The sequence below is a fragment of the Onychostoma macrolepis genome, chromosome 08 (genome assembly GCF_012432095.1).
Source record: "Onychostoma macrolepis isolate SWU-2019 chromosome 08, ASM1243209v1, whole genome shotgun sequence".
NCBI classification, from domain to species: Eukaryota; Metazoa; Chordata; class Actinopteri; order Cypriniformes; family Cyprinidae; genus Onychostoma; species Onychostoma macrolepis.
In genome coordinates this window covers 18890669-18915879 of record NC_081162.1, presented here as the reverse complement: position 1 = coordinate 18915879, position 25211 = coordinate 18890669, and the positions used below count along the sequence as shown (strand labels likewise).

General features: G+C 39.0%; 1 protein-coding gene across 5 annotated transcripts in view; it reads right to left on the bottom strand.

Annotated features, from left to right (window-relative positions):
* The window catches only part of sema6bb (sema domain, transmembrane domain (TM), and cytoplasmic domain, (semaphorin) 6Bb), a 125286-nt gene that overhangs the window by 94381 nt on the left and 5694 nt on the right, over window positions 1-25211 (bottom strand). The window contains exon 2 of one of the 5 annotated variants that reach the window (XM_058784511.1): window positions 16483-16577. The exons of the other annotated variants lie outside the window; for them this stretch is intronic. The gene's annotated coding sequence lies outside the window, so the exon portion shown is untranslated. The remainder of the gene's footprint in view (window positions 1-16482; window positions 16578-25211) is intronic. 5 annotated transcript variants of the gene reach the window in all.

Genomic DNA, 25211 nt, shown 5'->3' with positions numbered 1-25211 from the left:
GCAAGTGCAATCCATCCAGAAACTGGATAAAGCCCATGTCAAAGAGGAAATTAATGGAAAATGGAATGGAATTGTTCATGCCATATTTAATTAAGTTAAAGCTACTTTATTTCCAAATAATATCATTTAACAATGTCACTACTAGGGACACACCATTATAAAATTCTGGCCAATACGATATGCCAACAATTATATTCATGTTATGGCCAAAACATTTTTGAATGAATGAATGAATTAAATATTTTGGAGCTATATTAATATTATTTACTACTATTGAGTGATATATCAAGGCTACAACAGTTAGTTATTGGCTCAATCTGATAGAAGTAAAACAATTAAAATAAAAAATAATTCATTTAAAATAACAAATTAAACTTTTTTTTTTTATTTAAAAAAAATTTCAATGTCACAAGGGACTTTCAAAAATCATCACAAATGTATTATGTATAGCATTAACATATTTACTACATTTTAAAAATTTAAAATTGAGATTTGCCAAAGATTAAAGTGAACACTAGACGACAAGAAAGGTAATCTAAATTTAAAACTAGGGAAAATGAGCATTCCCAATTAAATCCAATATCATTTGATGATGATGATAAATAAAAAAAATTTAAAAAAAAAGGCTGATAAGGCACACAACACACAACCAGAACAACACACTAGAAACCATATGTTCCAAGTGTCAACTGACTGTGCTGACTGAGAGCAGATAAACAGAAAAGGTTCATTCTGGCAGTCTGGCTTCCCGCGCCTGTACGTTTGAACTAGATCTCTAAATCTGATCTCTGGATGTAAGTGTAAGTGAATCTTCAGTGCTGCTTCTCCCTCTTCCTGCACCCTAGATACTGACATATCACATTCCCCAGGCACAGCCTTGGCTCTCACCATCTCCACCAGCCCGTCTCTCCCAACCCCGTTGATCATATCCACCACCCTGGAGAAACACGGAGGTTTCAACCTCACACTGAGTTGGACTGAATCGACTCTCCTCTGGGGCCCGTCACAGATTTTAAGCAATCTTATACCACCAAAGGGGGACACAAACTCACACAGACACACAACCCCATCATCACACACTCCACAGGAATCCACAATGTCTCAGTAGTGAGCATAAAGTTCTACCAGAATAATGCACGCACATCCACCTCTAGGCAAGGATGACAAACAGGCAGTATGGAAGAGGGCATGAACTGAATACAAATGACCATTTATGTCCAGTAAACACCCTCGCTCTATCTCTTTCTGTCTCGGCATCATTCGCGTGTCACTCAGATTGAATCACCGCAGATAGCTGCACATACTAACATTTCCCTTCCCAATCCTTCACTAAAAAGAACGGCTAAACTTTAGTTCTCAGTTTGTTACAGAAGACACATTTGTACTTGTCACTGGCAAGTTCTTGGCAGCAGCTTTGTCAAGTAACAGCCTTGTTGATTGTGTTTTAGTGGCTTTTAATGCCACAAAACAAGACTATATCGAAGGTGTCTGTGATTCAGATCTAAGTAAACCAAGAGTGGATCTATACTCTAATTAAGGGACATTAAAAGGTTTGGAAAGGGCAGGAAAGCCATTTTAAATCGGTCCGAGAGTTTTTATTCTTCAACCAAAGGTGAAGAAAATGCACTGATGGCCATACAATGCTGTTCAGTCTATGAAAACCACATAATTCTTGTCAGCTGATAGTAACCAGATCAATTATAAACTGATAAAATACATATTTAAAAAAAATAAGTGTCATAAAAAGATATAAAGCATCAAAAGAGCATCATTTAATAAAGCATTATCTATCTATCTATCAATCTATAGGCAAGAATTGTAATATTAGTGCAATACTGTTTATTGATATTAATTTAAAATTGGAAAAAAATAGTTGTAATTTAACAAATAATATGGAATTCACAACTGAAGAAAACGTATAATTCTGACCAATACTGAAAAGCTGCTACATTTCTGAACAGTACATAAAATAAAAACTAACTGTGGCTGGTTGCTTTACATGTCAGTCGAAACATTTTTTCCTGTTGATTTCCAAATCAGTTAAAGCACAAAACTGGCCACGCAGTCAGTTCCATTGGTCAGTTCAAACAAGAAGTTCAGATGTAATGGATTCAGTTCAGAGTTATGAAAATAGTGTATTCATTAGCTACAAATACCACTGCAACTAACATATGAAAGTGCAAAAAATGCTACAGAAACTAGAGTAGAAAAGCAAAAGGGAATCTAAGACTGATTAATTTCACAGTAGCCATTCCTCAAAAAAAAAAAAAAAACCTCAGACCACAGACCACAGTAAAGAATTACCACAGCCGTCTGTCTCTTTTGCTCTGTGCGTTGTTGTAATGGAGTGTGGTGAAGAAACCATGAGGTCAGAATCATCATGCAGAAGATCAAAGTTTTCTCTGAATACTCATTGCCTGGGGCCCTGCCAGTTAACCAGAGCTCTCTTTCTCTCGCCCCCTCATTCCTTCTCTCAGGTCAGCTTAAAGATTTAAAAAAGAGCCTCTGGAATAAGAATCACCCCATTCCCTTTCATCTCTCTAAAGTATTGACTAGGGATGGTCAGGATTGTCAACTAGTCGGCTAGTTGGTCAACAACTGATGAATCGATTAGTGATATTTCTTTCATCATTTTTGGAAAAACTAAGGAATTTAGAGGGTTTTTTAAGAGATGGTTTTTAGTGTGCCGTATTTTAGCATGTTACCAGTCGACAACTAACATTAATCTGCATCCTTAAGTTCATCCCCTTCATCTCTGGCAACAAAATCACCTCCTTCGACAGTACATTTTGCTTTTTTACTGTATGTTGCACTTGAGTTACATTTTTAAAGGGACAAATCATACAATGGGATCCAATGTTGTTTTGAGCCCCTCTGATTTTCATTACAAGGGCAAAGACAGTTTAAATATTCTTTTAAATATTTTCTCTTTTCTTGTGTTCCGAAGAAGAAATAAAGCCATACAGGTTAGGAACAACGTGGGTGAGAATTTTCATTTTTGGGTGAACTGTCTCTTTAAGATACTGTGTGACATACAAAATAGCTTCTAATTGGTGACCCTAAACCTGTGTAATCATACAGGGCTTCCTTAAAACCAGCTAGTCAACTAGTCATTCAGACATCCACTGACAAGTCAATTTTAAAAATATGTATTTTTGCACATCCCAAAAGTTGACACAAAATCACAAAATGTCACTCATTCACTGTTTTTCATTCTTTTGCACACTCTCTACTTCACATTCGTATTTTCTGGCAGATGTGACAGCTTTTCTGTGCAAAAGTGCTAACTTAAATGATCTGTCATGAAGAGGTGAGATCATTTTTCAAAATCTAAACCAACATTCCTCATCCCCTTAAGATAATATCAACATTAAACTTTTGCACAAACGTGTGAAGATGTGTTTTGATCTGCTTGAAATTGTGACACTCACATTTTTAAAAACTGAGAGACAATTCGAAACACATCCCGAATGTTTTCAATGTGGAAATACAGCCCAAACATCTGTACTGTGACAAAATGTTCCTGTCTGGGATTTTACACAGCCTGCAGGAGCCGGAGGTGTGACTAGCAATAAAGCAAATGGAAAGGACAAAGTATGTCTGGTCTGAACATCTCACACACATTCACATTAAAATGAACCTGGACAGCTAGTTATCTTTTCCAGAGGAGCAGCTTTAAAAGTAATCTCTTTCACACTCTCATCGCCTCTCTTATCCTTAAAGTGGGCAAAAGCAGGAACAAGGCTTTTTTTTTTTATGTACCCTAATGCATTTTTCAATTGTTCGGCCATTTAAATGCTAATGCTTCCATTCAAGGCTGTCTACATTGAATTTCCTTAAAGACGTTGCCGGTTATCAAGTGGCAGGAGTAGGAAATTTGCACTTGGTGGTCCGTGACCCCTGTCTTTTATCTGTAGAGAGAAGGAAAAAAGAAAGCTGACACCTTATGCTCTTCACCCTCTGAAACCGTCCATCTCTCTGATGATGAGGCATGAGCGCAAAGGTGGATCAGCACTATAAACACGACCTCCAACCCTGTTTATGTTATGTAGGCCTAACGAGGAGACCACCAGGCCATTCCAGAGATTACTCAGGACCACCAGGGACAACAGCCTTGTGATTGAACCACTCCAAACTGCAGTCTAGAAAAACACATTTCAAAAGACATGACTATTTCAATGATTATTAAAGTTTGAAAATACTTGTTTCTTTAATTCTTTATACTAGTTGTCTATATCAGGGATTTTCATCTTTTTTTTAATGCCAGGACCCCTAAATATAATGATCCGATTGTGAGGGCCCCCTCTTCTAAAATATAAAGACAGCTATACATTTTCATGTATAAAGACCCATTTATACTCTGTGGGAAAATATGTGATATTATAAAGAGACAGCATTGTTCGCAAAAAAATAAATTGGCTTTTTTTTTATCATCATACAAAAGTTGAAGCAAATTGAATTAAAATACTGACTTTGGGACAGTCGTGGCCTAATGGATGGAGAGTCAGACTTGTAACCCAAAGGTCGCGGATTCGAGTCTCAGGTCCAGCAGGGATTGTAGGTGGGGGAAGTGAATGTCCAACGCTCTCTCCACCCTCAATACCACGACTGAGGTGAGACCCTTGAGCAAGGCACCGGACCCCCAACTGTTCCCCGGGCGCCGCAGCATAAATGGGCTGTCCACTGCTACGGGTGTGTGTGTGTGTGTGTGTGTGTGTGTGTGTGTGTGTTTTGTGAAAAGTCAGGACATAGATTTGTATAATGACAAAGGTATGACATAGGTATTACAAGGTGAAGGTGACTTTTCAGGACATTGACCCATGTCCCCACTTTTCAAAACGCTTATAAATCATACAGTGTGAGGTTTTTTTGGGGAAAGTTGAAATGCACAGTTTCCTGTAAGGGGTAGGTTTAGGTGTAGGATTGGTGTAGGGCAATAGCACATACAGTAAGTACAGTATAAAAACCATTACGCCTATGGGATGTCCCCACTTTTCACAAAAACGAACATGTGTGTGTGTGTGTGTGTGTGTTCACTACTCACTGCTGTGTGTGTGCAATTGGATGGGTTAAATGCAGAGCACAAATTCTGAGTATGTGTCACCATACTTGGCCACACGTCACTTCCTTTCCTTTGTAAGTTCATCTTTTTTTCTACCCACTATTAGTGTGATGCATCCCCTAGAACCCTCCTGCAGCCCCCTCGGAGGCTTGCCGGATGGGAGTTTGAAAATTTCTATTATTTCCTGAAGGTCAAAATAAATGTCTTTTAATTTGGATGATTAATTGACTGTTTCACTGCATCAAGATAAATAAATTAATTAAATAAATTAAAAAGCACATAATAGCTTTCTGAAAACTGAAGATTAAAACTTGTCTACGATTTGGTCTTCAGGAATCTGACTGCCCAGTTGAATAACTTTGATAGCTTTCTCAAAACCAACATGTAAAATTAAAGCATTTGGCTTTATTCATGAAACACAAGCAGAACAAATTTATACCGAAAATAGTTCATAAATTCCATTCATATGTAAATTTTCACACTCATTTCAATGGGACAATTTACATAAAACGGTTTTACGATTTACTAATGGTTTTACAAAATTTGTTCTGCTTCCATTTCATGAATAAGGATCATGGATTGGCTAAAAATCAAATCTCTCATCAGAAGCTGAAGTCACGCATTACCTTAAAATAGCCTGACACTATGCTGAGTCACTCCTTGACTCACATCCCTTCATTAATGGAAAAGAAGTGTCAAAATGTCCAGGTAGAGCCACAGGAAAGGCGGTGCTTCCTAAAAACCCTACCCTGCATTGTGCTAAGCCACTTTAAGGCTCTGTTCTCTTTCCTTAATCAGCGTTCCTTCAGTGCTGATAGGGAGAGTGAAGGGAAACAGTATTATTCCACCTCACTGTGCCAGTACCAACAGAGTATTAATAGAAGAAATCCAGCCAAGTCATGGAGGACTGCAAACCACACACACACAAAGCAGGGCGGTCCAACGCTGCAGACCCCTGGGCTTCATGCCCCATCAAAGAAACTCCTTCCAGCTAGTGTATGCATGTGGAACCAAAGCTTTTCCTCCTGCTTATACTGACCCAACTAGAACAGGGGAAAGATGTCACGTTCAAGAGCCTTAGAAGGATCAAGAGAGAGATAGAGAAGAGACAGACAAGACATAGAGATATACAAGGTGATGTCTGCTCTAACAGTGTGGTAAATCAATGGTAACAAATGGTCTCTGTATTTGCACCTGGTCACATCTGCGTCATATTGGTCGGCTGAGAAACATATTGAGTTTCCGGGAGTGACTAGAGGAGGAGAAGGAAAGAGGAAAACGGGGAGATGAGGAGATAAGGATGAGGCCGCTGGGAAACAGAGTGGAGGGCTGTGAAAAGCTGATGTTCTCTGTTCTCTCATGCATTAGAATTCATTACACTGCTCCTTATCGCATTTTACCTCCTCTCTCCTCTAAATTGCTGTCTTTCTCTCTTGTCTTCTTCATATCTCTCTCATCTTTTTCTCTCAACTTCTCTCTCCCTGTGAGTAGTGCTACACGATACAGGACCTTAAGTGGGCCCCTCCCATCACAGGGCCCGGGACAACACTTCTCCCAGTTTTCATGAGTTCTCAGTTATGTCTTTGTCTCAGATTTTTCTTCAAAAACACCTGAGAAAATATGAAAATGCAACCAGATGAAATAATTACTTACATACAGTATGGAAAATATTATTAAACATGGCACTAACCTTAATATTGCATGATATATCAGGACCATAACCACAGACGAAAAAAAAATAAAATAAAAGCAAAACAAAAACTAATCCAAATCACTAAACAAAACAAAAAACACAAAATCAAAATACCAAACAAAACAAAACAAAACAAAACAAAACAGTCAACCAAAACAGAAAGCAACACAAAACCAAACCAAAACACAATCAAACCATCAAACAAAACAAAACAGTCAACCAAAACAAAAAGCAAAAAGCAACACAAAATCAAAACAAACAAAACAAAACTAAACACAAATCCAAAACAAATAACACAAACCATACACACAATAAAATAAAATAAAAATCTCTTTGTTATGAGCTTCCACCATGTCTCTCCATCTTTTTCTTATCAGTTCTTTGTGGTTGCCCCGTGTCAATGTTTAGAACGACAGCTGCAATTTACGGCTCTTGGTAAATAACGACAACACTTATCATGAGCAATAATGCTGTTTGCATAGCTGGCAAGCTATTTTGCCGACTGAGCCCTGATGCTGTATGGACGCTGTGGGCCCTGCTGAGTAATCTTCAGTTCAGGAGTGTTTCTCTCTGATTCCAGGTGAAATATGGCCTCTCTCCAGGGCCGTGGCGGTCAGTGCTGCTCACATAAGAGAAGACCGCTCAGCCGTGTCCGTTCAAAGCTGAATCAAACACTGTTAACCATACCCTTCTCTCAACAACCGTCTGAAGAACTCTACAAACGCCCATCTCATTTCAGCCTGGGCATAGACAGATGCTATTCTCCACTTCCGAGAGTACAAGATCCCACTGGAGGAGAGCCACATGGAGCATGAGGCCAGATCTTAAGTGTTTGTGTGTGTGTGTGTGTGATCTGTTAGAGATTTCTCGGTTGCACTCTGATTTGAGTGCCGATTCTTGTGTGGTTGGACAGAGTCCTTATGTGGGCCATACACTTCAGTTTGGGGCTGCTGAAAAACACAAGACACATCACACAGACACACACACACACTTAAATACATCTCCAGTGAAATAATAAAGCAATTTATCTGTCTATATTGTATTTTTGGACAAAAACCGTCCAAAACACTGGAAATAATAGCATGAAAGGAGGAAACCGGATCACCCGAAATCAACTCACAGTTCCCGCATGAGCACCACTGCTCTTTGTCTAGTGCACATGGCGCTGACAAAAATGAAGCTATTTAAAATCTATGACTCCGAGATATTGGTATGAAACTATTCTCACACACACTGAGGCCACACCACGACCTTTGAGTTCGGTACAAATTTATTCGGATTCCAGTGGTTTCGTGGTGTCCAAGTCTGGTGCTGTTCCACAACTACAGATTAAACTTCACCAACACGCACGCACACCGAAACCATTCTGCGTATTATTCGCATACAAAAATCTCTTTTTTTTTTCTCTCTCTTGAATAAAAGATTTTGGCACTGTTTTACTGTGTCTATTCCCACTAATTGAAGCGTGTGTGAACACTAATTAAAGCTCAGGGGGAGAGAAATCTCTTGATGCATGCTGGGAAAGTGTGTGAGGAAAACAATGGCAACAATGCAGCGACAGAAAGAGGCCCATAGCCTAGATACATTATCAACGAGAGTTCAGTTTGACCGATCGCACACATACAAAACCACACATGACTCTAATACCATTTGGAGTATTTATCTTCCTCTCTCACACTCTTCCAGTTCTTAAAGTCTATATTTGCATATGGAGATCTTGAAAGAAGTGAATTTGGGTTGCTCCTTGGTGTGTATGTGCATACTAATCAATCTCATGTTTATTAAAAGCACAAAGTACAGAAAAGAGTTTTAATGACTTATAAGCCGGATTCCTCCAATTCATTAAGCATTCAGTCTCCACAAAAGGTTCAAACAGAGCGCACATTCACACTCACCAAATATGGTGTTACACCTCCCCTTGTGAATACTTACACCCATTATTAATGAATGTGACAACCGTAATTCACTAACTAATAAAACTTTTAAAATGTAATGCAAATTTCATTAAAACAGTTTAGTATAGAACAGAACTGACAAATTGAAAAAAATTGTCTTTTGGTTCATTACTAAACAATTTGTAATAATATACAGGAACTGAGCTTTGTATTATGAGATATAGATATATATATATATATATATATAAATATAAATATATAAAACCACCTTTCCAAATGAGTCCATACAATTTAAAAGCAGCCACTGTCACTGTCACGATCTTTTATTACACCTTATTACATGACAAACACTAGCCTAATATGTCTTCACTTAGCCAAAGGCAATAGTTTAAACTATGGCAATAGTTTAAAAGTGGTAATGTCCACATTTTAATAAACGGAGACTTTAATGAGCTGAGAAGGCCACTAACTGTCACTTTAAGGATTAATAAAGCAATAAACTGTATAAATAATGTTGAATACAAACATGAGTCCGTGGTGGAGCCAACAGTACTAGGCTGTTGTTTAACTTCCTCGAGAGTCCCTTAGCACCAGTTCTTTGCACCGATGTTAACTGACGTGAAAGCATCAGACAGAACAAATATTCAACATTCATTCTAACAGACCTTAGTCAAGGTAGTGCCATATTTAATTGCTGCCAGGAATAAAAAACGATGCTGGAAGGAACAGAAGTACATTGTGTTCAATGGACCGTACTGCTGTTTAACAACATAACAATTGTTCAGCTGACAAAACATCTTTCTAAAAAACTTCCAGTAGACAAAAACCTCCATAAAATGTTTGAAAATTATTATAAGGACCTTTATAGAGTGCATGCCATTGTAAAGCCATTAAGTCTATCCCTCACAGCCTCGTTTTTATTCACATAAAATCAATATGGCATCTACCCATATTAACATCACGGCATGACAGAAACGATTAAAAGACGACTCCTGTTCCATCCGATTTTGTGGTCATGTTATAGCAGATACTTGATTTGCATATTTCTTTAGCGCAACTGATGCTGAACCATCACAGAAAGTGTGAATGAACTGCATTACTGAATTCCCCTCCCTCTCAGAATCAGCATTTGACTTTATGCAGTTTTATGCTTTATTATAGCTAACTTATCCACATGGGTTATGCGGTTCAAACTGGTACTGGTACAGCAGGAAACCCCGAGTTCATCTTTAATGTATTCAGTTTAGACACTTAAAATAACCCCACATCCCTCCGTCATTTCTGTTGATGAAGCCGTACTATAATCAGAGCTATTTACTGTGATCATCAGAGGCTTCACATACAAATAAGACTTTAGACTTCAAAGCCGCAATATTGTTTTAACACCAACAGCGTAATTGTGCCTGGGCTAAAGCATATTTCCCTCTGCAGACAAATCAGCAAATAGCCTGCAACTCAGTCAGAGATCTTGTCTCTAGTGGAAAACAAAAAAAAGGAGAGAGAGGGGGAGAGCTTCTCTCTATTCTGTTTATCATTCATCTAATTTTGTGGTTAATTAAGTAACGAGTGTCTCAGGGGCTTCCTCGGTTCCGGAGTCAGAGCTAAAAATCTATCAAACCCATCCAAGTGTCTGCGCTCTTGTTTCACTCCACACAAATGAGTCTTCTTATTGCAATAAATATACACACACGCCATGTCATTCGGTTACACAGTGTCACACCCCCACGCTTTGTCTCACATTTTCAAACACTCCTTCCAACGGTTGATTGGAAATGATGATGATTCTCAGTAATGATCTGACTAAGAGCCATCGGCCTCTTTTCCTCCCACTCAGGAACACGGCTTCCAGGATGTGTGTGCTTGTGTAAGTGCGTATCCCCCTTAGTCCCAGACTCCAACTCTCGTCCAACCTCACTTTCCCTCACCCTTCATCATAACCCTCACCAGAGGCTCATTCATTTCATCTCCATGTACGTTTCCTGGCCAAAAGCACACTATGTCCTTCCAAAACAGACCTCTGAATGCTGTAGCGGAAACTATGCAGCTCATGCTGGAGACTCCAACGACTCTCACACAATCACACAAACCTCATATACAAGTTAGCAGAAAACTATTGGTTTGAAAACAATACTTTAGCCTGCAATAAAATAATGAGTGCAAAGCAAACGAAAACTAAAAAGAAACAAAAAACACAATAATAAATTAATCATTTTAATAGTCAGAGCACTCAACATATGGCGGAATAGTCTGACTTGAGTGGGTGAAGACATCCCACAGGCGATATGGCTTGAGATGCTGGTGATATGGATAACAACAACAGACAGAAATTAAATCATAACAACTGGCAGGTCGGTTGCAGATCACTCTTCATTCTTTTGTAAGCAACTTTCATGTAAGGATTTGGTCATCTGAAGGATTCACATCTCAGACCATGTCATATGTCCAAACTTTAAAAAAAAAAACACTTTAAAAATTATGCATTTAATCCTGTTTGTGTGAGTTTGATTCCAAAACTTACGATTACAAAAGTTTACAGATACAGCAATTGCTTTGTTTCAGGAACATAGATGAGATTTAGGTAATGTAAGATACTCAAAAATAAGGTACTCATATGCAAGACTTTTTATGCCTTGACAGTGGTAAAACTCTTTAAATTAAAAACTAGATTTTAGAATCAAAGCCTCACAAAAACTTGAATTATGCACAACCAAAAATGAAAATGCTGTTGCCCATATCAAGAACAATATTGGACCATGCTGAATATTATTGTCAGTGAACAGATTTTTCCAAAATATCTTCTTTTTCCTGTATGACAAGGTTGGAAACAACATGAGGGTGAGTAAAAGAATCTGTTTTTGAGTTAACTATCCCTTTAAACCAAATAAAATGGGCATCTTGGGATATTTCTGTGCAGTAGACACTGCTTTCCATATTTGCAATTCCTTTGTGAATACAGATGTAGATTCTTACCTCAAAGGGCTTGTATACTAACTAAAATTACTAAAATATAAGTATATAAAGATGAAGTAAAAACTAAACTGTAACCATCAAAACCATTGTTAAATCTACTACAACTAGAGTGTCATGTCGAATAAATCTGAAAACAGCATTAAAATGCAAATGCAAAACCTTGCTCTACAGGGCTGCAGGGGAACTGCATTGAGTTATGGTTCTCTGTGTAAGACTCAAGGTCTAATAGAGGCACTCAACACAACTGAAAACCCTTGAAGGAGAGGACACACACCAACACACATCAAGGGACTTAAACGGCCTCATGGCCTTGCCCTCCATCCCCAAAAGAGAGCTCCAGAGTTCTCCAACCAGTGCTTTCTAAATCAGCACACGCAGCACATTTAGACATCCTACCCGGGGGTCCTCTCTGGGCACCCCGGATGGCTGCGTTGATGCAATGTACTTAATTGGCGGTAATCAGGTCACTGGTTAGATGCAGAGCTACTCTAGGACTTCTCTGGAAGCTAGACCGCTGTTAACCTGGGCATCAGCCCCAAGTGCCCTTTCCCCTAAGAGTGCCTTAATCAGGCTGCCCTACAGTTACAAAGCCTAACTATATCATGTCCTGACAGCATTATGTCTTCCTGGGCCATTTTAGCAGGGTCACATCTCGCTATATTAAGCCGGTTCCGTAATGGCAAGTGGATAATGTTGTCCTCTATATAAAGCAGTGTCATTACTGTCAAAATACTCTCAAAACACGTGATTGGCCCAATTGGCCCTGGAGCATTTTCCCTCATGCTATTATAAGCAGAAAAACGTAGCTATTTGTGTGTGTTCCGGTTGTATCAAAATACACAACCCCATTTCCTGCAGCCTGCACGTGGCGCATCTCTCTTTTCCTCCTGCATTCTTAGGCTCACTTTTCATATCTGCATTTTTAAGCACGGGTGCTTCTCTGTGCGATAATTATCATAAAACTGTTTACCTAAAACGGCGTGTTTATGTTTTTGCATTTGCTACATCTCCAAGCCTCTTTAAAGTCGCAAATTGAGCAGCGAGGAAGCAGGTGGGTTATTTTTCAAACCGCTTGTCGGGAGTCTTCGGGTCTTTGCCGTCAACTGATATTAAGGACGTTACACCTGCTGCTTTTTATTGGATGTATAAAACAAGACAGCCATTATTAACTTTCCGAAGTGCAATACATCAGCATGACTCTGCTAGCAAGTGTCGCTTAATTGTTGGGATCAATCTCCATTTTCAGCGCCACCAGATCTCATCTCTTAAACATGTTTAAACACTTTAGCACGTAGATGTGCTGGAAGTGTATTCATGACCTAGTTTAAGACTACGCCAGTAACATAGATATCAAGTTATCAGCAGACCCAGAAGGTATCTGTTGGATTTTCTAGCACTGATTTGGGAGGAAAATTCTCCAGAATGGATGTTGAGAATCCTGAATTCTTATTTGATTATTTAGAGCTGAAATAATAATCAAATTAGCCAAAATATTTAATAAAAGGAGCAGTAGGCATCTTTTGAAAGAAGGGTGGTCTAATTTTTTTGAGATTTTCATGCAGATTCTGTGTGGGCCTGGTAACCAGATATGCCTGATATCAGACACGGTTATCGAACACGACTAATATCAGATAGAATGAGACTTAAGGAAATTACAGTCCTGTTCCAGTCTCTGATTGCTAGTGTCAAGATTTAGCCGCTGTTCATGGTCCTAATCACTATCATTAATGAGCATGGTAATGCAATGCAGAGAAATTGCTTCAGGTCAGCTCAGCTGGAGCCCAAGGGATCCCTGGAGAGCCGGGTCCTCATCAAGAAGCTAAGTCTTTTTTCTTTTCTTTTTTTTTTGCAAAATCTGACAACCGTAACAAAGAAAGAGTGGAACCATACTATATGCAAGTATGCAAATGCTTGGACCAGCGCAAATATTATCTTCACTAACAAACCTCTTCTGTAGGTTGTACCACTGTGACAGCAGTTAACCTAAAAGAGAATTTACCGTGCAGTATTTCTCAATAAATTAACCTACAAAATATTGCGACTTTTTTCTTGTTTAGTCTAAGTTTAATCAGGGAGTGGTATATCATACACTACCATTCAAATGTTTGGGGTTGGTAAGATTATTTAAAAAAAATTAATTAATACTTTTATTCAAAATAGATGCACTAAATTGATTGAAAGAGATAAAGACTTACAAAATAACGCTTCTTTTGAACTTTCTGTTCATCAATGGACCTTGGAAAATGTATCAGTGTTTTTAACATTGATAATGATAAGAAATGTTTCTTAAGCACCCAATCATAATTAGAATGATTTCTGAAGGATCACGTGACATCACATGAATAAATTACATTTCAGAATATACTGAAATAGAAACGTTTTTTTAGATTTTAATATTACGGTTTTTATTCTATTTTTGATGGAAAAAATGCAGCCTTGTAGAGCAAAAGAAAAAAAATCTTACCCATCCCAAACTTTTGAATGGTATTTGTGTTGCACTATCAAGTGTACTCTGATACATTTTGTAGCTAGAAGCATCTGCATTCGCATACTTTCATAGAGTATGTTAAATTTTAGTTTGACAAACATTGATGGTTTCAGTTTTGTTCAGCTAAGATGGCAAAAAAACTGTTTTTAAAAACCTCCACACAGAGAGCAACAGAGAGAGAAAGAAAGAAAGAGAGTGTGATTAAGGAAAAAGGTGACTCTCTCAGGATTCAGCTTGGAAAGAATTAATCAGGAAGGTTTAGCAGGGGAACAGACCTGAATACACAACAGACTCACATCTCCATTCCCACGTCTACACAGTCAGTCTGGGATACAAGACCCCTCCCTGTAATCACAGCAATATTTTAACTCTAATCTAGTGTGCTTAGGTCTTCAGCTAAAACATCCTTCGTCTCTTGCAGACGCCAGCAACACTGTCCACTTTATTCTGGAAAAGCACTCCAGATTCAAACGATATCAGCACCCTACTCACTTATACTTACTGCAAGTTGTCTAAGTGGGTCAAGGGGGTCTCCGCAGGGATCTCATAAGCCACACGGCCTGTCAAGAAGCAGCTAGGTAGGTACGGCTGATAAGACCCTCACAGCGACAGGCGAGAACCCTGCTGCTTCATTACTGAGCCAGGCCAGGATGAGCACTGAGCTCCAATGCCCAGAATCACACCAAGGCAAGTCCTGCATCCATCATTGCACCATGGCCACTAGGAAGGCACAATTCATCGAGAGAAAAGAAAAAAAAAAACCTCACAACCAAAATCACAATTGTGCACAAATGCAATGGCAAATCAGGGGTGTTTAACCCAGACTGTTAGCCATCAGTAGACTGTTTTTGTGTTTAACTTCTGTTCTAAACTTCAGGTGGAACTGTGCAAACCTGCAGTGACAGTTTCAGTGATTGCAATGGGATGGGAGTGCTCTGGTATTGTCACGTTGCTCACTTTGTGTGTATAATTTATTCAAAATGTGAACAACAGTTTTGTTTTTCCTGCTACTAAGTGGGCCAGCGTGAAATCAACCATTTAGGCACTTTCAGTTTGGTCTTGATTGAATTTAAAAAATCCAATGTCCAAAAAAAACTACTGAAATAACACCGTGAAAATGAATCAGAATTTTAACGGTTAGAAATGCTATGGTAAAAACCTGTTAACTGGTTACCACTAAGTTCCTTTAATGTATGATGTGAAAACTACAGTATATTAAATGGACATTTCATAGAATTTTACAGCAAAATGCTGTTAAATGTACAGCTTTTTGTAGTAAAAAACAATTAATCTTGGGTCAAAAACCATAAACTGACATTTCATTTAAATAATTATTTCTTCTTAGATTTTGATGTTAAAATAATGTTTTTTGCTTTGTTATTATCATCATAGTGTTTTGTATTTGTGTCTATTCTGTACAACATACATACATGCATACATACGTTGATATTGGTGGTTTACAGGGACTCTCCATAGACATAATGGTTTTTATACTGTACAAATTGTATTTTCCATTGCCCTACACCTAAACCTACCCCTTACAGAAAACTTATTACGGGGACATAGGAAGTGTCCTCATACAAATTTGTGTCCCCATAAACCACCCAAACCAGTGCACATAGTATATATACACATAGTATTATACCACCGTGCATCTTTTTTTAATAATATTAATTTTCAATATTTAGCCTACTTAAAATCATTCACTAAAACAACTGAAACAGTAATTGTTTACCAAACAATGAACAAAGCTGATTAAGTATTTTTGGAACTGAAACAATTGCTGATAATCTCTGACTAATTTTCAAGCAATTAATCTGCCTGGATGATTTCGGTCTAACTACATCTGACTTCTCTAAAAGCAAATTCTATTAATCGAATTTAATAATCATGATTACAGTATCAACAGAAATAATTCACAGTTATAATCTGTCATAATCATGCAGCCCTACAGGGTACGAACGCATAGTGGCCTGTCTAATCAGAATCTCGGATCATTAACACAAATCCTCTAATTAACCTGTTAAGTATGAGAGCGGCCTGCAAATGTGGCTCACAGTGGCTCCAGAGACCAGTGCGTGTATGTGCACACACAACTACAGGGTCGTAAGGGTTTCAGTTTTGCGCTTTGCAACTGGCACATTGTTCTTGTGGTACAAAGAGAGAAAGAAACAGGAAAAGCAAGAGAAAGACAGAAGCTCATTTGAAGCAAACAAGAAAAAAAGTCTCATATTATCTTTCCGACATGAAAAAAAATCTACAAGTAGCACAGAGAGAAAGAATGAGTCTAAAGAGAGGGAGAGATCGAGAATGAAAGAACTAAAAATGCTTAGATGTTGACTTCGGGTGTAAACATAAAAGACAAGCGACATACTGAGTGAAGCTCCTCCAGGTTGAGGTCTGAACTCTCAGCTTCACACAGCTCCACCAGCGGTGAACTCTCACAGAGGGGTGAGAAAGAGACAGAGGCTGAGGAGAAATACAGAGCTGAGTTATTATATTAATGAACGGCTCCAAGCAGCAGCTGCCTGCAGAGATGCCGAGGCCGTGCTCAGCCGTTCCCTTTTTCAGAAGCTGCCGGTTTCAATCTGACAGGCAAATGGGGCAATGCCACAACACCCGCTGCTGCTGCTGCTGCTGATGCAGAAGACTGTCTCCAAAAGAGAGTCAAACACACAATTTCACATTCTCTCATCTATTGCTCCTTCTCAATAACTCAGCTCCAAGATGAGCAGTTATGTAAAGATGCAGGTGAAAGCAAACAATGACTTTCAGTTTTTCTTCAGACATGGATGACAAAGACATAAATGCCACATTTGCATCTCCAGTGTTTACTATAAGAGTTATTTTATTAAATCGTTAAGTTTTTTCATTTGAATTCACTGATTACATTATATCAAAATGTTAAATCATTATATCAAAATGTGTTTTCTGGGCACCAAATCAGTATATTAAAACTATTTCTGAAGAATAATGTGACATTAAAGACTGGATTAATGACTGCTAAAAATTCAGCTTTGCCATCACAGGAATAAATTACATTTTAAAATATACTAAAAAAAAAAAAAAAAAATACTGTTTCTACTGTATTTTTGATCAACCAAATACAGCTTCGGTGAGCATAAGAAACATTGCAGAAACAACAACTTTTTGAACAATAGTGTATACCCAAAAGAAACGAATCAGAATGAAACCAAATTGGAACTGAGAGCTTGTGAATTAGAATCAAACTGAATCAAATTAACACCCAGCCTTAACTCGAGCCAGTGATTGAGAGAACGTACTTGCCAGTATGAGCAATATGCATCAGACAGTCCATGAATGGTCCCTGGCCATACTGTCAGAGCCATAATCTCTCACTTTCATCACACTTTTAGGCTCGATTAATTTTCACCGTGGGGAATTCTAGTGTTTTTTTATTGACGCCACATGGTAATTAGTCATGTCTCATGTGTGTGCTTTTTGCGTTCAGTAGCAGGGGTTTATTATGCCTGTGTGTTGCATGTTTGACGTCCATTGACAAATCTGACTTTCAAGCATTTGTTAGGTTTAGCTTACAGTCTGTTTATAGAACTAAACATCGCAGCGTAGAGAATGTTTACCTTCAGTGGACCCGTGCGAAACGTTAAAAGGGGATGTGAGAGAAAGCGCGAGAATGAGGTTGTGAAAACGAACAACTGGCCCAGCTGTCCCGGAGAGTCTTATCTCATAAATAAGTGGAGAAATCTGACCCAAGGAGCCCCAAGCTGTTCTTCCATAACTAGCGTGAAAACCAGACTGTTCCTCCGCAGCGCTGCTTCAAAGAAACTTTGTTGTCACCACTTATGGTACCGACGACAGTCGTGAGATACAAGGCAGGTGAAACCACCCTAAACAAGCCAGCATGAGAGAAAGAAAGGCAGCGGCCTTAAAAGCCCAAGTGCCATCTTTAACATTTGGCAGAGCCAGCGCTCTCCCGTGTCGGAGAGATTGTGCAGTCGACCCTGCAGCTATGCAATTAAACTCCCTCATACAGAGATTCATCAATAAACCTAGCATTAAAAAAAAGCACTTGAGATTGTTTACCACAACATATTCCTAGCGTGATCTGGAAAGGTTTAAAAATCCCAGCCAATTTGCTCAGTATTTCCACACCAGCCCTTGTGGCTCCCTCGGCGCAGAGAGGAGCCGCATGTCGACCAGCGCTAATGTGGTGACCCGATGCTACAGTGTGTTGTGCTTCATGTAACCCCTTGCAGACCTCGAAGTCATGACAGACATGGGGCAGGAGGACAGAGCAGAGCGTTCTCAGGGACGATGGTCTCCGGCTGATCATTTCTAGAGTTTACACTGGCAGTATCAAGTTTCCTTGAGGACAGCAGCGGCGGTGGTGCTGGGTAGGCTGAGGGAGAGGTGAAATAAAGCAGGAGTGACATGCTATGCTATTTATACTAAGCAAGTAGATAATTGTTTAAAGGTTAGGCTGTGAGCAAAGCATAAACAAGGATTCTGTGACTTTGTATGTGTGTGTGTGTATATGTGTGTGAAAGAAAGAGAGATGTCCCTACGGCACAAAGAGGAAGAGTGTGTCACATGATTGCCAGGCTGTCTGCCCGGGATACAAGGCTCTCTTATGCCAAAAGTCTGTGTGTGCTGAGAAAGGAGAAGAAGAGACTAATTCTGTTCTTTAAGATAACGGACAGAAAATAGGAGCTACAAGTATTTATAGATCTCTCAAAAGCTCACAGGAGATAGTTCAGCCAAAAAAATGACATTTCTGTCATCATTTATTCACCCTCATGTTGTTCCAAAACGGTATGATGTTGTATTTATTGTGTCAGGCTACAAAAATGACAAACACCACCATAGAAGTAATCAGTATAACATGAAGGCAATATTCAGTAATAATCTTGCCCACCATTGAGCTGTTAATAACATAGTCAGTGAGTTTAACTCAAGAATCAATTCAGATTTGTGAACTGAACCAATTCACTGAGAAGAACTAACTCAAAAGAATGATTAATTTATAAATTCGCCTAATTTGGTTCGCGAGTACCACTCACTAATTCAGTGATTAAAATGAATTCAATTTAAGTCATAAATGCATGCGATAATAAGACTTGTTTTTAGAAACAACATTTTACTTAATTGGAAATTCATTTTTTCTTGTTGTAAGATATTTTGAGAAATGCCTCAGTCTTATTTGGTCCACATGATGGAGATTAATGGTAAGCAAAACTGTCGGTTACCAACATTTGTCTCATCTTTTGTGTTCAGCATGTTTGGAACAGCACAAGGGTGAAAAAACTATGACAGAATTTTCATTCTTGGGTGAACTATCCCTTTAAGACCCGTTTCAGAAAACACACCTTACATCAAAAATCTTTTTCCCTATTTTAAGCATAAATATAATAAAGCTTTTTGTTTGTATGTTTTTTCCCCATACAAATGAAGTCAAAAGTAAGCAAAATTGTTTGCTTACCAACATTCTTCAGAATATATTCTTTTCTGTCCCTCAGAAGAAAGACAGACATACATACAGGTTTGGAATGACATGAGGGTGAGTAAATGTCAGAATTTTCATTTTAGCTAACTACTTTGTTAAAGATGTTTACAAATTTTTACTGTTCGACGCAACAAAATGCCAGTGAAGGAAAAAGTTTGTTTTGCAGCATGACATTGTGCTCTGTGAGTGCAAAATGACAAAACCAAAAGAAACGCTTGCAGGATTTAGCATGCTGAGGCAGGAGTTAGCGATGCTAACGTCTGAGCTAAGCTTCACAGCTCAACTCAGAAAATCTGTCACTCTCTCTCCCCCTCTGTCTCTCTTTTTCTATTCGGCCTGACACAGAAATGCCAGCCGCCTCTGATGCTGACCACAAAAACAAGTTATTAAAAGGCTTGAAAGGGGGTATGAATATTCACATGGGGGATTTCAGAGGAGAGGAAACATCGAAGCCTGACAGCGGGGTGAGCAGTCAGGCTCCTGTCTCACTAAACGATTCAAACACAAATCCATTCAGGTCCTTATGAGCACATGGGGGTGAAAAACATTTACATACAAATATGCCACCACACACACACACACGCACACAAAAAAAGGCTACAGAATCTGATTAGCATTATTCCTCTTCACTAGAGCAAAATCCATCACTGTGAATGTGCTGCAATTGATTTGAAATACATTAGCAAATTATCATCTGAAACCAAGAATTGTAATCCCTAATCAAACGGATGAGAGCTCTCTCTCTCCATTTTCCCTCTCTTCTGTTTACATGCACGAGCCCAAAATTGCTGTGTGTTTTCCCCACATGGAGAAGTGCTCTTAACAAGCGAGGACACTCAACATCAAAGATTTTTGGCTTTTTGTCAGGGTGTTTCAGTTGAACGCCAGATTGATTCGTATGGTGTCTATGTGTGTGTGTGTCTGACATCATCCCAAGGGAGCACCAGACTGTGTTACAGCAACTGCCCGCTGACACTAGACCTGTTGCCTCCAGATGGCCTCTGCCACTCACACACACACACACACACACACACTCAAACCATTCTCCTCAGCACAAGAGTGATATCTTTTCATCTCTGGTTCAATATTAAGTGTTCTCTTTCACCCTCCATAAGCTCCAATCACTACGAATCTACGATCTGCTGGTACATTATTTCTTGTCTGTAGTTAAAGTCATGAATAGCCCTTCGTTGTATTGTATTGCAGTAGTCATGCCAATAAAGTTTTATTGAACGTTCAGAGACAGTCAGAGAGAGATGAACCTACACAAGACATTAACAACGCTATAACGAAAAATCATGTAAAACTAATTGCAATATGAAAAATACCTAATGATACATTAAAGCAGTTCACCAACAAGTCTTTATAATGCAATCTTATAGCTCATGTCTTTTGAAATCCATTTGACTTAATGAAACTCGGTCATAACAGTATTCATAGTAGGGCTGTGCAATTAATGGTATTCGATTATCATGCGCATCTCGTCAGTAAAGCCGGTTTCGTGATTAGCAGTAAATCGCCATCACCTGGTAATCACGAAACCGGCTTTACTGACGAGATGCGCATGATAATCGAATACCATTAATTGCACAGCCCTAATTCATAGATATCACATCCCTGTAGTTAAATATAGATTAAAGACCCATCTCTTTAACCTGGCGTACACATAACATACTAATACGCTTCTAATTTTCAAATCCGTTAAAGGATTGTTAGGCTGCATTAATTAGTTCAACCAGAACCGGGAACATTTCCCATAACACCCGATGTACTTGTTACATCGTAAGAAGAATGGCATCTACGCTAATATTAGTCTGTTTCTTTCTTATTCCAAGATCACTGTATCCATCCGATCCGGTCCGTAACCAGATCAGATAGTTACTGCAGTCACCCGGATCCAGTCAGTATCCAGATCAAATGGTGGACCAGCACCTAGAGATGACTTCTACAGCCCTGAACGTCAGCAGAGATCAGGACACCTCGATGAGCCCCAGAGACAGATCCCTAGTGAAGACCTCGTCACCTAGACGGCCATCGGGACAAGACCTCGGGAACCAGATGAGTCCTCCACACAATCTGATTTTGCTGCAGTTGGAATTGAACTGCTGGTTCGTCTGGCCAGAGGAGAACTGGCCCCCCGACTGAGCCTGGTTTCTCCCAAGGTTTTTTTTTTTCTCCATTCTGTCACCGATGGAGTTTTGGTTCCTTGCCGCTGTCACCTCTGGCTTGCTCAGTTGGGGACACTTAATTTCCAGCGATATCGTCGACTTGATTGCACAGATACTGTTTAAACTGAACTGAACTGGACAATGACATCATTGAATTCAATAATGTAATGCCTTTAACTGAAAATTGAGTGATTAATCTTGTCATTTTACATTATTGACACACTATGAAGTTGCTTTGACAATCTGTATTGTTAAAAGCGCTATATAAATAAAGGTGACTTGACTTGTTATAGCCTACTTATTATATAATATGTGTGACCCTGGACCACAAAACCAGTCATAAGTAGCACGGGTATATTTGTCGCAATAGCCAACAATACACTGTATGGGTCAAAATTATCAATTTTTCTTCTATGCCAAAAATCATTAGGATATTAAGATTATGTTCCATGATGATATTTTGTATATTTCCTACTGTAAATATATCAAAATTTAATTTTCGATTAGTAATATGCATTGCTAAGAACTTCATTTGGACAACTTTAAAGGCGATTTTCTCAATATTTTGATTTTTTTTGCACCCTTAGTTTCCAGATGTTCAAATAGTTGTATCTCAGCCAAATATGTTCCTATCCAACAAACCTTATGACTGGTTTTGTGGTCCACGGTCACATATTAATAAATGTGTGTTTGTGTGTGGGTTTTATATATAGAATATATATTTCTAAAATAATGCATTGATTGTTTTAAGATGGAAAACATACAAAAAGAGCAAAACAGTATTACAGTAATGAGAATCATCATTAAGAGCAATGAGAATTTAGAGGGAAAATGTGCTTAAATGTAATAAACAATGTTAGATTTTGACAGTACAAATACGTGCCTCATTTTTCATAGGGAAATATAATTTCTTATTTTCTTAATGTGGGAAAAATATAACTGGGACACATTTTCATGAGATTTACCCAAAGAGAGAGAGTAGTCGTCACCAGATGCACTCCACAGCATGGGTTCTGTTTGGCTCTGTGAGCTGATTTGTGCAGGAACTCCAAGGTTTCTATACATTAATTGGTTCCTCTGAGTTCTTGATTTAAATGTTTTTCAGCCGCCAGCATCCCGCCTGTCCGTTAAACACCCACAATCCCTCTCCAGAGCCCCATCTCTTGCTCATTTTTCTCATCCGCTCTCAGGATTACCTCACTGCCTGGCATCTCTCTTCCTGCCCTCTGTCCTTTGCCCTCTCCCTCCTTCTCCCTTTCCCATCTTGAGCCCCACATTCATTTCAGGGCTACTTTGTTCAGTCTCTCTCCCTCGCTCATGCATGATTGCATCCTGCGGGTCACAGAATGCGGTACGCTGTTAATTACCTTGAGGCTGAGAACGAGCCGCTTGGACAGAGACAGAAAGGACAGAAGAATAAGAGGAAAAGCAAAGTCCATAAACACAGAGATGGTTAAACATTTAACAGTGGCGCTGCACTGTGCAAACAACTCTTCCTAACAGATTTCCAGTTAAGAGGAAAGACAGACTTGTGTTCTGGGTAAAAACACCTCTGTGGGGACAAAGAGAGGCTGTAAAACGAACATCCTCAGGTGTTTTTAACCACAGAAAAGCGGGAATGTGTCCTCAGAGGCTCAGTGAGTCATCTACGGCTTCATCCTCCTCATCAACACACACACTTCCTGTCTACCTGAGAGACTGTGTTCTCACACCAGCTGCAGAGCAGTGCCAGCCAAAAACACCAAGCAACAATGTGAGATTTGTGTGTTGTGGTGTGTGTGTGTGTGTGAGTGTGAGTGTGAGTGTGTAGGTGAGATCAAGAGTGATAGACAGATGTAGCCTGAGGTGAGATGAAGAGAAAAAAAAACAGATGTAGGGTGTGTAAATCTGTTTAATATGACACCTGGTGTTAAGATAAATCTTGGGTGAGGGGTACAGTGCTAAATATGGGTGTAAACTGAGTACAAAATGTTTATCTGATTCAAACCACATTTGGAGGTAGTTGAAAACATGTGGCCCTATCATATCTGTAGTGCAAACTGCTAATAAGTCCTGGACAATAGTGAAGGACTGTTCTTTTACCCGTCAATCAAAGCTTGCTCTAAAAATGGGGTTTGCAACCCCCTAAGGATCGTGAGGGAACTGCAAGGGGGTTCATGAGTTGTTGAAAAGCTAATTAATCATAAAAATATAAAATGAAATAAATGTTAAAAAGCAAAACAAAAAACAAAAATAATCTGGGAATGCTCATTTGCATACATCCATAAGGATTCACAGAACGTCTCTGGTTTGACTGATATCAACATGCAGCAACACAGATCATGCAAAGCATTTATCTGAAATTCAGACCAAAATGTGTTACATTTCTGAAAGCAATAATTTTTTATACACTTTATCAACATGCAGCGATACACAAGCATAAGAAATCACAAAATTAGAGACCCTCCCTTGAAACCCGATCACAGTGTTCACAAGAGGCACATTTGAGATGCAAATAAAAAAACAGGTGTATACACCGATGTCTCATTTGACCACTTGTGATTGGATCACATGAGAATGATATGAATGGTAATATCAGGTGTAAATGTGTATCTTATGTGAGCGTATGGGTTACAGTACCAACCAGCCTCTTTCTTCTCTGACTGGCAGTGTTTTTCCAGATCCTCATTTTTGCCTCTTGTTAGCATCTCCCCTCATTAACAAATCTTTCTGCCGCCACTGCATGAGAGAGATGTGACTGGACCCCAGAGAATGAGCAAAGGCGGCAGTGAAACACATTCACACACATACAATCTAGTTTTTTCTATTACACTCTTTCTTACCCTCTCACACATTCTCTGTCTCTCTCTCACACACACACACACACACACTTGCTCTGTTTATTCACGCCCATGCAGGCTAACAATCTCCTGTCGCCCACCATCTTTTCTCATCACCTCGTTCTCTCAGCCGAAGGCCTAGAATCGCATTCAGCATCTCCTTTCACAGCTCTCTCTATGTTCTGAAAGAGTCACACACAGCCCCCCGCACACAAAACTCTTTCAATCTCTGATATCCTGCCTGCTGTTTACGCATAGAGGTGTATTTATGTAGCTTATGCAACAACTGTAAAGACTATCAGCTTGGACGAAAAGAGAAGGGTGGGATGAGAATAAAGGGGAATGGGAAGTGAAGGAAATAAGAAAGCAAAGGAAAAGAAAAAGGAAATGAAAAACAAAGGAAATGGAAAGGCAAATGAAAAGGAAGTAGAAGTAATAGGGAAGGGAAGGGAAAGGAAAGGAAAAGAAGTATAAATATAATGAAACGGAAGTAAAAGGAAAGAAATGTAAAGCAAAAGAAAAGGAGAAATTAAATGAAAAAAAGGAAAGGAAAGGAAAGAGAAAAAAGAAAAGGAAAGGCGAAGGAAGTAGAAATACGCAAAAGGAAGTAAAAGGAAGGGATAGGAAGCAA